Source organism: Microtus pennsylvanicus, chromosome 1 (genome assembly GCF_037038515.1).
Source record: "Microtus pennsylvanicus isolate mMicPen1 chromosome 1, mMicPen1.hap1, whole genome shotgun sequence".
Taxonomy (NCBI): Eukaryota; Metazoa; Chordata; class Mammalia; order Rodentia; family Cricetidae; genus Microtus; species Microtus pennsylvanicus.
This window is the reverse complement of record NC_134579.1, coordinates 192,307,530-192,318,834: the sequence shown is the minus strand read 5'-3', so window position 1 is coordinate 192,318,834 and position 11,305 is coordinate 192,307,530. Positions and strand designations below refer to the sequence as shown.

The following is an 11,305-nucleotide window of genomic DNA, read 5'->3' as shown; positions in this document are numbered from 1 at the left end:
CTACAGAGTTATTCCAGGACAAAAATATTCAGAGAACTTGTCTCAAAAAGTAGAAGTAAAATAAAATAAATAGAGGTTAAGTAAAACCTGGTAAAGATGGAAAATACACAGAGAATCTTGATACTGTATGCTATTATGCTCTTTTTGAATTGTTTGAATGGTGAGGAAGGAGAAACAGCTGCTAAAAGATATTTGTTTATAAATGCTGCTGAACTAATCCAAGATAGATATTTTGAAAATACCTTGACCTCAAAATTTGGATCTAAGGTTATGATGCTTTGGAAAAGGTCTTGTTTTCACAGAGGATGAGACCCTGTGGATTGCTTCTATCCCAATATGGTATGATGGACCATGGCCTCCTGCAAGGTTGCTATGAACACCTTCAGAAAATTATTTCACTCAACTGCTGACTGAGATGAATCTAGCACACAGGTTATACCACGAAAGACCTGAATAACAGCGCCCCCATTCAGCATGAAACAGTTTGGAAAGAAATAACAGTGCCCATATTTCCAAATATTGTTTATAACTGTTCTTTTATATTTAAAGGAGGATATGATATAGATATGAATAATTTACATTGGTATAAATTTTGCTTTATTGCTATAAAGTTAAGGTTGATTTTGTTATATGTATATATGTTTCTGCTCTTGATTGAGGTATTGTGATTGTGTAGTTCATTTAAAAATGTAATGTATATTTAGGAAATATAGGTGGTTAATGGATAATCATCAATAATAGTAAAGCTTGTAGTCATATTAGTTAGTTTTTCTAGATATATAGAGATATATTTCAGTTAGATAGGCATTCTTTATATCTTTCAAAGACTACAGAATATGGCTCTTGTTTAAGGTATTATGTTTGTGTGGCTCATTAAAAATGTAATGTATAATTAAAAATTACAGATTAATAATTATTTATAATAGTCAAACTTATAGTCATGTTAGATTTTTCTACATGTTAGAGGCATATTTTAGATAGATAGGTTTTCTTCAAACCTTCCAAAAACCTATGGAATATGGCATTTAAAATATTTTAAGAACTTAGGTCCTTCTTGACAGTGAGACTTGACTGCTTCTGGAAGTACCAATTACTTCAGAGAGGAACATTGTTATGGGATTTGCCTTCAATGTGACAAGACTGGCTATTTGGGCAAGATACTGTTCTTTCCTGGACTTCTCTATGGTATACTGTATGAACTGGACATGCAGGACCTACAGGAAAATGACTGCTGAACTTTCCAAAAGATGGGATGGTCCTTCAGGTTTCCGGCTTCACAGAAGAAACTGACAGCCATTGAAGGCGTAAGTCACAAACAATCCCACACCAGTTTGGAATTATGATTAATAGAATGGTTATTTATTCAAAGGGGAAAACTTACAGATCACCGTCCCAGACAACAGCCCTTTGCACAATCAGGAAAGGAGCCTAGTAGCCGGAAGTAGAGCCGGAAACCAGAGAGAGAGGAGAGGGAAGTGGCTGCTTTTTTTAAAGGGAGACAGAACACACCCCAATGGGCTGGTATCTCAGCAGCTATTGGCTGAAGTAGTGGAAGGAGCTCCCGCAACAAGACATTCTGAAGGATATAGAAGAAAGCAACTGCTGATCTTTGCCAGTACAAGGGAGAACAAATCTTTAAATTTCCTGCTTCATGAAAAAGTCTTCTCGATACTATGGGCCTGTGGGCTGAAGATGGATGCCCCAACATTACAGAAGAACTTTGGATGATTGTCCAGGCAGCAAGATGTCTTTGTCAATTCTACAACTTTGGAAGTTGCTTACAATGCTCTTCCTATTTACTTAGGTAATATTATATCCTTCTGGGGTCTTTGAAGAGTTGAAGACAAATATTTATAGTTATAATTTTCCTTAGTTATGATAAAAGATAAATCAGATATAAAACTTAAAACTCACAAAGATAGGATAGATGATATTTTCCTTATTTTTTCAAATGTAAACGGACTAAACATTGTAACTATAATTCTTCCTTGATAACTGTTTTATATTTTTAATTTTATTATGTTAAAGTTAAAACCTTCCTTTTTGATTAGACAGAAAAGGAGAGATGATGTGGATGTCCTTCTATATATATTTTGCTCTTATTGGTTAATGAATTTGGTCTATGGAAGGGCAGAATATAGCTAGGCTAGAAGAGATATAGAGAGTAGGTGGTATCAGGGAGATGCCATGTAGCTGTCGAAGGAAAGACACCATGTAGCTGCTGGAAGAGGAGGACACCTACCAGTAGGTCATAGCCTTGTGATGATACATAGACTGATAGAAATGGGTTAATTTAAGATATAGGGGCTAGCTATAAATATACCTGAGACATTTGCCAAACAATATTGTAACTAATATAGTTTCGGGGTCTGGGTGATCAGGAATGAACACACTGCCTCTGATTACAACTGATAGCAACAATTAATAAATGGGACCTCTTGAAACTGAGAAGCTTCTATAAAGCAAAAGACACGGTCTCAACAAGACAAAATGTCAACCTGCAGAATGGGAAAAGATCTTCACCAACACTATTGGACAGAAGGCTGATCTTCAAAATATACAAAAGAAAATAATCCAATAAAAAATGAGGTACAGACCTAAACAGAGACCTCTTTTATTTATTTATTTGTTTATTTATTTATTTCGAGACAGTGTTTCTCTGTAGTTTTAGAGGCTGTCCTGGAACTAGCTCTTGTAGTCCAGGCTGGACTTGAACTCACAGAGACCTGCCTACCTCTGCCTCCCTAGTGCTGGGATTAAAGGCGTGCGCCACGACTACCCAGCTCAGAGACCTCTTAACAGAGGAATCTATAATGGTTGAAAGACACTTAAGGTCCAAATCAGGAGCAGAAGGAGACGAAGCACGAGCAAGGAACTCAGGACTTCGAGGGGTGCACCCACACACTGAGACAATGGGGATGTTCTATCGGGAACTCACCAAGGCCAGCTGGCCTGGGTCTGAAAAAGCATGGGATAAATTTGGACTAGCTGAACATAGCAGACAATGAGGAAGAATGGGAACTCAAGAACAATCGCAGTGGGTTTTTGATCCTACTGCACGTACTGGCTTTGGGGGAGCCTAGGCAGTTTGGATGCTCACCTTAGGAGAACTGGATAGAGGTGGGCGGTCCTTGGGCTTCCCACAGGTCAGGAAACCCTGATTGCTCTTCGAGCAGATGAGGGAGGGTGACTTGATCGGGGGAGGGGGAGGGAAATGGGAGGCGGTGGCGGGGAGGAGGCAGAAATCCTTAATAAATAAATACATTAAAAAAATTAAAAAAAAGACACTTAAGGAAATGCTCACCATCCTTAGCCATCAGAAAAATGCAAATCAAAACAACTCTGAGATTCTATCTTACACCTCTAAGAATGGCCAAGATCAACAACACTGATGGTGTGGTATGTGCTACAGCACCCTGTGTAGTTCAAAGGACATTAAGGAATCTGTTCTCGCCTTCGATAGTGAGTTATCCAGCAGAGAAGACTGCTCAGACATGGGTTTAAGGCAACATAGAGTCATTCATTAGCTGTACTGGGTGTTCAGGATCCCAGTGTAGCCACAAGCATTTCTCGGGGTGAGCTTTTAAGCCCCCAAATCATGTCTTGGGTTAACAAGAACAGTTAGCTGGAAGTGGAACCACAGAGGCCAAAAAACAAGGTCAGTACATTTAGAGACTTTCCCAGAATTATGTATAGACTTTGACGGATGAGGCCTTCCTTTTAGTTTTGGCAGGTGATGCTATCTACATGCTGAGTTTTACAGTCTAAATGGAACTTCCACGACAGCAATCAGTGGTGCTAAGGGCTGGGGTCCTACTAAGGGCTGGGGTCCCTGTTACATTTCTACCATGTGGGTCCCAGGGATTGAACTCAAGTTATGTCAAGATTGGCAGCAAGTTCCTTTACATGCCGAGCCCTGTACAGGGCCTCAGTCCATTTATTTGTTCCAATGTCTTCATTCTTTGGTAGTAAACTGCCTTTTTATTTAAACTCAAACTTAGGGTTGGAAAGTGTCTGTGGTAAGGCGATTGTGTTGCTTGTACTAGGCAGTCTGTGTTCACCCACTCCACTCCAAATAAAAACAAAAACAAAACATTATAGTGCCTGAGACGAAAAGATGACTTTATGACATATTTATAATGGAATTGCATTATATAGCTGCAACGCGATCAGATTTTGGAGTTTTGAATACATCAAGAGCTATTAACATCCACTGTCTCATTAATATAAAATAGGAAAGTTGTGCTGTCAACGGTTAGGGCTTTTGTTTCATTTAAATACCGTTAACCTACTTGACAAATGTTTTCTGAGCTCCTGCTTACTAAATGCTTTGTTCCTATCAGAGTCGAGCATCCACCAGGATGGCAGCTCTCACCGCCTGAGTGAGAGAGAGCTAGACGGAAAAGCAGATTGCCCAATTAAAACCCCATCAAAACCAGGATTCGTTCCAGGAAAGGCAGGCACTTCCACTTTTAGCTGGCAATTCGGATTGTGAGCAGAGACTACCCAGAGCAGAGTTAAATATCAGAACCAAACTCTAATGATGAGTTTAAATGACAGGCTGCTAATTACAACTTGGAAATCCTTCAAGGAATCTAACGTCGTCCTAAAACATCAAAGTAATAACGGTGTTAGTCCCCTCACCGAGTTCAGCTTTGTAAAGAAAAGCAAGTACACGCGTTAAAAGTCCTTTTTTTTTTTTTGCAACTTGTTTCCAATTATCCCCCTTTTGTTTATTTATAATCTGATTCACGATTCTGGTCGAGTTATGGTGTGTGGTTTCCGGGTCGGCCCGGACTGAAAGCTTCGCGTCCTTAGCTGCTAGGCTCACGTCAACCATGAGAAAGACCCTGGGTCAGGTTGTCGTGTCTGCCAAGTTAGGATCCATCCCGTGACGCAATCGCCCAGCCGGCATTAGCAGGTCTCCCGACCCAGCCGGACGCCGAGCTAACACGAAGCAATTCCGGAGATAGCCGAAGCCGTCCGGGTTTAACTAAGTGCGTTTAGCCCTTTAACAGGCTGAGAAACGCGGCGCTTCCGGAAGGGTGCAGACTGTGTCTGCGGACATGGCTGCGTCGGCTTTCCGGTCTTTTCGTCGGAATGACCCGGGCCAGCTCACTGCTCTAGGGGTCCCTCACCACCAGGCCCAGTGACCGGCGCGCCCCGCTTCCGTCGGCCGCAGCCCAGGCGCAGACGGGCGCTACCCGCCGCCGGGCGAACCCGACGAGTCTTCGCGCGAGATCGGCCACGCGACTTCCCAGAAAGCCTAGGGCGACGTCTCCGCGGCGGGTCTCGAGCCCCGCCTGGGCGGCCGGGTGGGAGGGGCCGGCCCGCGTATTTAGCGGCTCTGAAGGCCACGCCCCGGATCGGAAGTGACGGAGCCGAGCTCGCGCGTCGAGGCTACCTCTATGGTTTTCCTCTCCTTCTGGAGTCGGGAGATGGCTGCTGTGTAGTTCCAGCGGAGACAAGTCCTGAAAACCCTGCTCCGGCGTGTCAGGTAGGCCCTGCGCCTCACTCCAGTGACTCGGAAGGGCCGTGGAGACGGGACAGTGGGGTTTGGTGACTTTCGTGCGTGGTGACGGATCGGCGGCGAGAAGAACCCGGGAGTGACCCTGTGCCGTTATTCGTGTGGCTCATCCTCAGTTCCTGAGCCTCTTACGGCGCCACGGGCCATAGGGGAGGGGATGGGGAGCCGGGCGGACAGCGGGCAGGGCTGCTGCGAACCTGGCTCGGGGCCGGGGGACCGTGCGGCCTTCCCGTGCGCGTGCGCAAACGCCACTCCAGCCCCCCCCCCCCCCCCCCCCGGCGGCTGGGCCTCCTGCGCGCGCCCGACCTGGGGTTCTGCGCAGGCGCGCTTTTTTCCTTTCTTTCCCTGCCTATGGCAAAGCGGCCGCGAGTGCTGGCTCCGCGGCTGGCTTGTCGTTGGCCGGGGCGGGGGCGTGGGGGAGTTGTCTTTCCTTCCGGGCCTGACTTGTGGGTCTTGGATAAAATAACGGTGACCTGCGACAAAGTTAGGCGAGCGGATCAACCACTTTCTGCGTTGCGGTTAAAGCCGCCTCCCTCGCCTCGAGGGTACGTGTCAGTTTAGGCCCAGATTAAGTGATCTGATCGAGGCTTGGGATGTGGTGTTTGTAACCGACCGCTCAGCACCTGGGTGTTGGCGGGAAGGTTTTTTTTACCCAGTCTGAATCGTTTTGGTTTCCTAGCAACTTACTCTGTTTTGGACAACCGTTGGCTTTTGACTATAGCTGTCGGTACCTAGTTGCTGTTTGCTTGCGTTAGATTCGTGTCCTAACGGGTTCGTCTAAGAAGAGCCTTTTCTCTAGTAATACAAGCACTGACGTGCCTTTTCGGTAAGAGTTGCCACTCCCTAGAAATTTACTCAGGACATTGGCAGTGGTGATTGGGTAAATGGGTGAGGAGGATACATTAAGATTATAACTCCATCGCCCAATGCTGACCTCGAACTCGCGGCTAATCTCCTGCCATATCTTCGGGAGTGGCGCTTAACAGTTTTGTGTCACTACTTCGGGTCCCTGCTGAGTTTTAAGATTTTCTTTTCTTGGCTTGGAGAATGTTCAGAGTATTGGATGTATGTGTCCCAAACTGGTCTCATGAGTCCAAGTGCCTTCGAGCTACAGGTTCTCCTTGTATTTATGTTTGGGTTATGGACGTGCAACACCATGCCCAACATATTTTAGGTTTATCTGGTCAAAGTCAGGGATCAGGGCCCCGCGGTGGTGGCACACGCCTTTAGTCCTGCACTTGGGACTAAAGCAGGTGGGATCTTTGTGAGTTGGAGGCCAGCCTGGTTTACAAAGCGAGTTCCAGGACAGCCAGGACTGTTACAGAGAAACACTTCCTTGAGAAAAAAAATCAGCGATCAGTACTTTCAACGTAATTTTTATTTTCTATTAGAATTGGAGAAGAATAGAAATTGAAAGCAAATGCAGCTAAAACTGATGAAAACCATTAGTCACTTCAGACTTACAGCCTGTTGCTTCAGGTATTTGTTTTATATTAAAGAAAAACGCAGAACAAAGTTTTTTGTCATCGCTGAATTTGCATTCTAGGTAGCTCAAATGGAAATAGTTGGGGTACTGTTAGGCAATTAAGAACCTTTATATAGAAAAGACTTACCAGTTACTTTGCTTTTTTGTGTGATCCTAACCAGATTCATGTATCATGATAGGAAGTATGTCCCTAAGCAGTTCATAGTAGTCAGCTGAAATATCCTGTGTTGGTAAAACAGTCTCGAACCATACTCATTTATGGTGCTGGGACTCAAACAAAACTCCTGACTTTGTACATGCTGGGAAACACTGTCGATCAGCACACCCCCATCCCTAGAGCTGACTTTGACTTAGTAAACAGTAGTTTTAGGACTTGACAGCCGATTTGGTAGAAGTACTGCTTAGTGATAGGCTTGCATCTAGTTGAATTTATTGAGCAACTTAGGTTGGGAGCAACCTAAGATGGGCTAGATTATATGTGATGTAAAAGCAGTGAAGAAAGTCTTAATTCAGTTTTGAATAGATGGTTGAATTGGGAATTCCCAGGACCTGCACTTGATATCATTAGTTGAATACTCCGCTAGCTGAAATCTGCCCTATAATTTTCTTGACTTGTTAAGAGAATCAAGACCAGTGTATCTCTGGGTAGTAATTGTAAGTGGTTGTAGTTGGAGGATATGAGTTTATGCATTATTGGTATCTTGCTTCTTAAACATTCTTAAATACTAATGAGTATTACCCCTGGGTCATAAGCATTTAATATTTGTGAGTCCTCAAGATTGAAAATCAATCTGACCATGAACTTCATAAATAATAGTACTAACTTACATATGTTTAATGTTTTAGGACTTTCTAAAAGCCCTAAAAGAGTTAGGAGTGCTCTTAAATAGATGAGTTGTTTGAAGTAAGTTTATGGATAGCCTGCGGGAAACGTGTATGTAACAAACAAGGCTAACCAGTAGTTATAGTTAATACCTGAGCACACACCATATGCCAGTCAGCTTAGCTTTTACTATTCATTATTTAGCTGTAAACTTGTAAATACCTTATTTTATTTATTTGCGTTGTCATTTAATGAAGAGCCTAGATTTGAGCCTAATATACATATATATTAAAGTGTATTTTTCAGATTTTAAAAGATGGGTCCCAGTATACTAAATAAAGACTTTTAGCTTAAATGTGTTTGAAATCAGCTGGGCAGTGGTGGTCTACACCTTTAGTCCCAGCACTCGGCAGAGGTAGGGGACTTCTGTGAATTGAGACCAGCTTGGTATACAGAAAGTTCCAGGACAGCCAAGGCTACATAAACCATGTCTCAAAAAATAAAAACAAAAGATTGAAATCATAAGACAATCTACTTTTGAATAGTTTTATCTTAGATTTTTTTTTTTAAATTTAGTTTTGAGACAGATCAAATTGAATAGCCCTGATTAACTTAGAATTTGCCTTATAGGCTAAGCTGACTTTGGACTTGCTGAGATGCTCTTGTCCATGCCTCCTGAGTGCTAGGACAAAAGACTGGGTTTACAGATTGTGGTAACTGTGCCTAGGTTGATTGTCTGTCTGTCTCATTTATTTTGAGATAGTCCTGGCTGGCTCTCACGTTTGTCCTTCGTGTCTCCCAAGTGCTGTGATTCCAAGCTTGTGTCACCAACTTGATGAACATTTTCTCTAATCACCTGTTTTCAGGTTAATCTTATACATTAAAAAAAAAAGGGTTCTAAGATATTTATGGATTTAAGTTAGTTAAGCTATTTTTTTTTTTTCCGGAGACAGGGTTCTCTCTGTAGCCCTGACTGTCCTAATTCATTCAGTAGACCAATCTTTCTTCAAATTCTGCCTGTCTCTGCCTCCCAAGTGCTGGGATGAAGTGTGTGCTGCTGCCATCACCAACAGGCATGATTTTAAATTTAAAGACAAAACATAGCTGGCTTTTTTTCTGTGGTGAATTAGATAAAGATACATGAGGCAACTTAGTCTCTGTTTACAATTGGAGTCTTTTAATAGGCAACTTTGGTTGAGTAAAGGGAAGGTTGGCATTTTAAAATTTGATACTTGAGTAGTTTTAGCCCTGTAAAGGCACTTGTTAGCGCAGTGAACAAAATACAGGCTTTGAGGTCTGGAATTCAGTCAAATTCTAGGATATAACTTTTTATATCCTAAGAACCACAAACATATCTTTTGATTTTGCTTCCAACATGTCTGCCTTCCAGATGTTAAGTATCAATCAAGCAAGCTGTTAGAATTTGGGGGTCTCCATCAGTTTTTCTTACTTCTATATTCTGTGTACTCTACACTCAAACAAATACGCGAATGTTAAGTATAATTTGACACTAAATTCTAGATTTGTATCTTTTCCCCCCTTGCTACCACCTTGCCTAGATAACTATTTTATTTAATTTTAAACTGTCCAATTTGTCTACGTGTTCTCCTTCACACAACAGCCATCTTAAAATGTAGATCAGATAATTATGACTCTCTTCATAACCTCTAGGAATTTCCCAGCAGAGTTAGAGTGAGGTTGGTGGAATGGCTCAGTTTGATATAGTGCTTGTTGCAGAAAACCAGGAACCTGAGTTTCTATCCCTAGCACATACCTGAGTATCCAGGCCTGTAATCTAGGATGAGGGAGTGGAGATAGGATGGGGACAGAGACTTGTGGTATATGCGAGTGTGAGTATGGCTGTGCATGCTTGTATGCATGGGTGTGAATTTGAGGTTGATATTGGATGTCCTTCTGTTCTTAATCTTGTATTATTTTCTAAATAGGATCTCTCACTGACTTAGAGTTCACTAGTTCTCTAGGCTGACTTGATAGTGATCTCCTGGGATTCCCGTCTGCCTCCCAGCTCTCAGATGACAGGTGTGCAGCTACATGGGTGTTGGGATCTCAATTCTCTAGCCCAGCAAGGACTTTAAACTCTGCCATCACCCTAGCACCAGGATGAAGTTTTCATAGAAACCAATATAGAGAGTTAACTTTTTCTTAAATCTACTTGGGGCTTTTAGTACTTAAAAAATAAATTTGTAGAAACTTTAGAAATATATTTAGTTTTGTGTCAAAACTCACTTGGATTTTTAGTTTCCCTAAATCTTCCCAAAGAGCATTGGCTATTAATGGGATGCTTCTATTGATTGACACATTTAATTGTATTATTTCTTCATATTTCCAAAGTAGCGTTTTAAAATTCGATCATTGCATAGTAAGATTCGTGGATTTTTATTTTAGTATATATGTCTCAAATCTATATGCTGGCCTCTTAATGACAGTTATATATTCTTTAGTTTAATTTCTGTTCTGGTGAGGGTAGCGGTGGTACGTACCTTTAATCCCAGTACTTGGCAGACAGAGGCAGGCAGATCTCTGAGTTTAAGACCAGCCTGGTCTACAGAGTGTTCCAGGATGACCAGGGTTATAAAGAGAAATCCACCTTCAAAAACCAAAATCAAACACCCCCTCCTTCCCCCAACACAAACAAAAAGAAACTGAGCAGTTTTTGTTCTGGTAGTTTTGAACCTTTGCATAAAACTAGTCTCTGAATATTATTCACAAAGTTGCAACCTTTTCAGTATTGATAACTGATTAACATTAAATTTACTTACATAGCCAATTAGCTTAGGTGTATTAATTCCCTATAGACTTGCGTCATTTGCTGCCTGTTTCTTAGACAGTTAATCTGATACTTTTAAAAGACTGTTTTTGCCATAAGTTACTGTGGTTGTGCTAGAAGGAATTTTTAAAAACAGTTTTAGATAATAGGATGTTTTAGGAAAATGAGCAGAGCTGGTCTGAGGTGGTGTATGCCATTAATCCCAGCATTCGGGATGCAGAGGCAGGTGGACCTTTGTGAGTTCAATGTCATTCTGGCCTAGGAAGTGAGTTCCAGGACAGCCAGTGCTACACAGAGAAACTGTCTTGAAAAGCAAAAAAAGAAAAAAGAAAATGAGCAGAGCCTTAAGTTGTTGTAGGTGTTAGAAAACACAGCATTATGAGTATCCACTACAGGCTACTTAAATGTTATGTTGTTTTTGTATGCAAAGATGATTTTGAGATTTTCTGATGGAGTGACATTTGTTCCCTAGAGGTCAGGTGGTTACAATTAGAAATCAAGTATCAGTTACATGATACTTTGTTGCATTGTGTCTAGAAAGTTTTGTTTTGTTTTTGACAGATGTGTGGGATCTCATGTAGCCTAAGAGCTTGGAACTCAGCTGAATAACTGAGGATGAAATGAAACTGATTCGATTGCCATTTTGCCCTAATTTGTGGATTATAGGTGCTATTGTTGTTG

At 41.9% G+C, this 11,305-nt stretch overlaps 1 protein-coding gene across 9 annotated transcripts in view; it reads left to right on the top strand.

Annotated features, from left to right (window-relative positions):
• Positions 1 to 5,368: 5,368 nt before the first annotated feature.
• The window catches only part of Bclaf1 (BCL2 associated transcription factor 1), a 31,896-nt gene continuing 25,959 nt past the window's right edge, over positions 5,369 to 11,305 (top strand). For 6 of the 9 annotated variants that reach the window (XR_012907702.1, XR_012907701.1, XM_075948007.1 and 3 more), the window contains exon 1: positions 5,408 to 5,497. The gene's annotated coding sequence lies outside the window, so the exon portion shown is untranslated. Of the gene's footprint in view, positions 5,498 to 11,305 lie in introns of all 9 variants that reach the window. The other 3 variants (XM_075948015.1, XM_075947990.1, XM_075947973.1) reach the window with 2 other exon arrangements.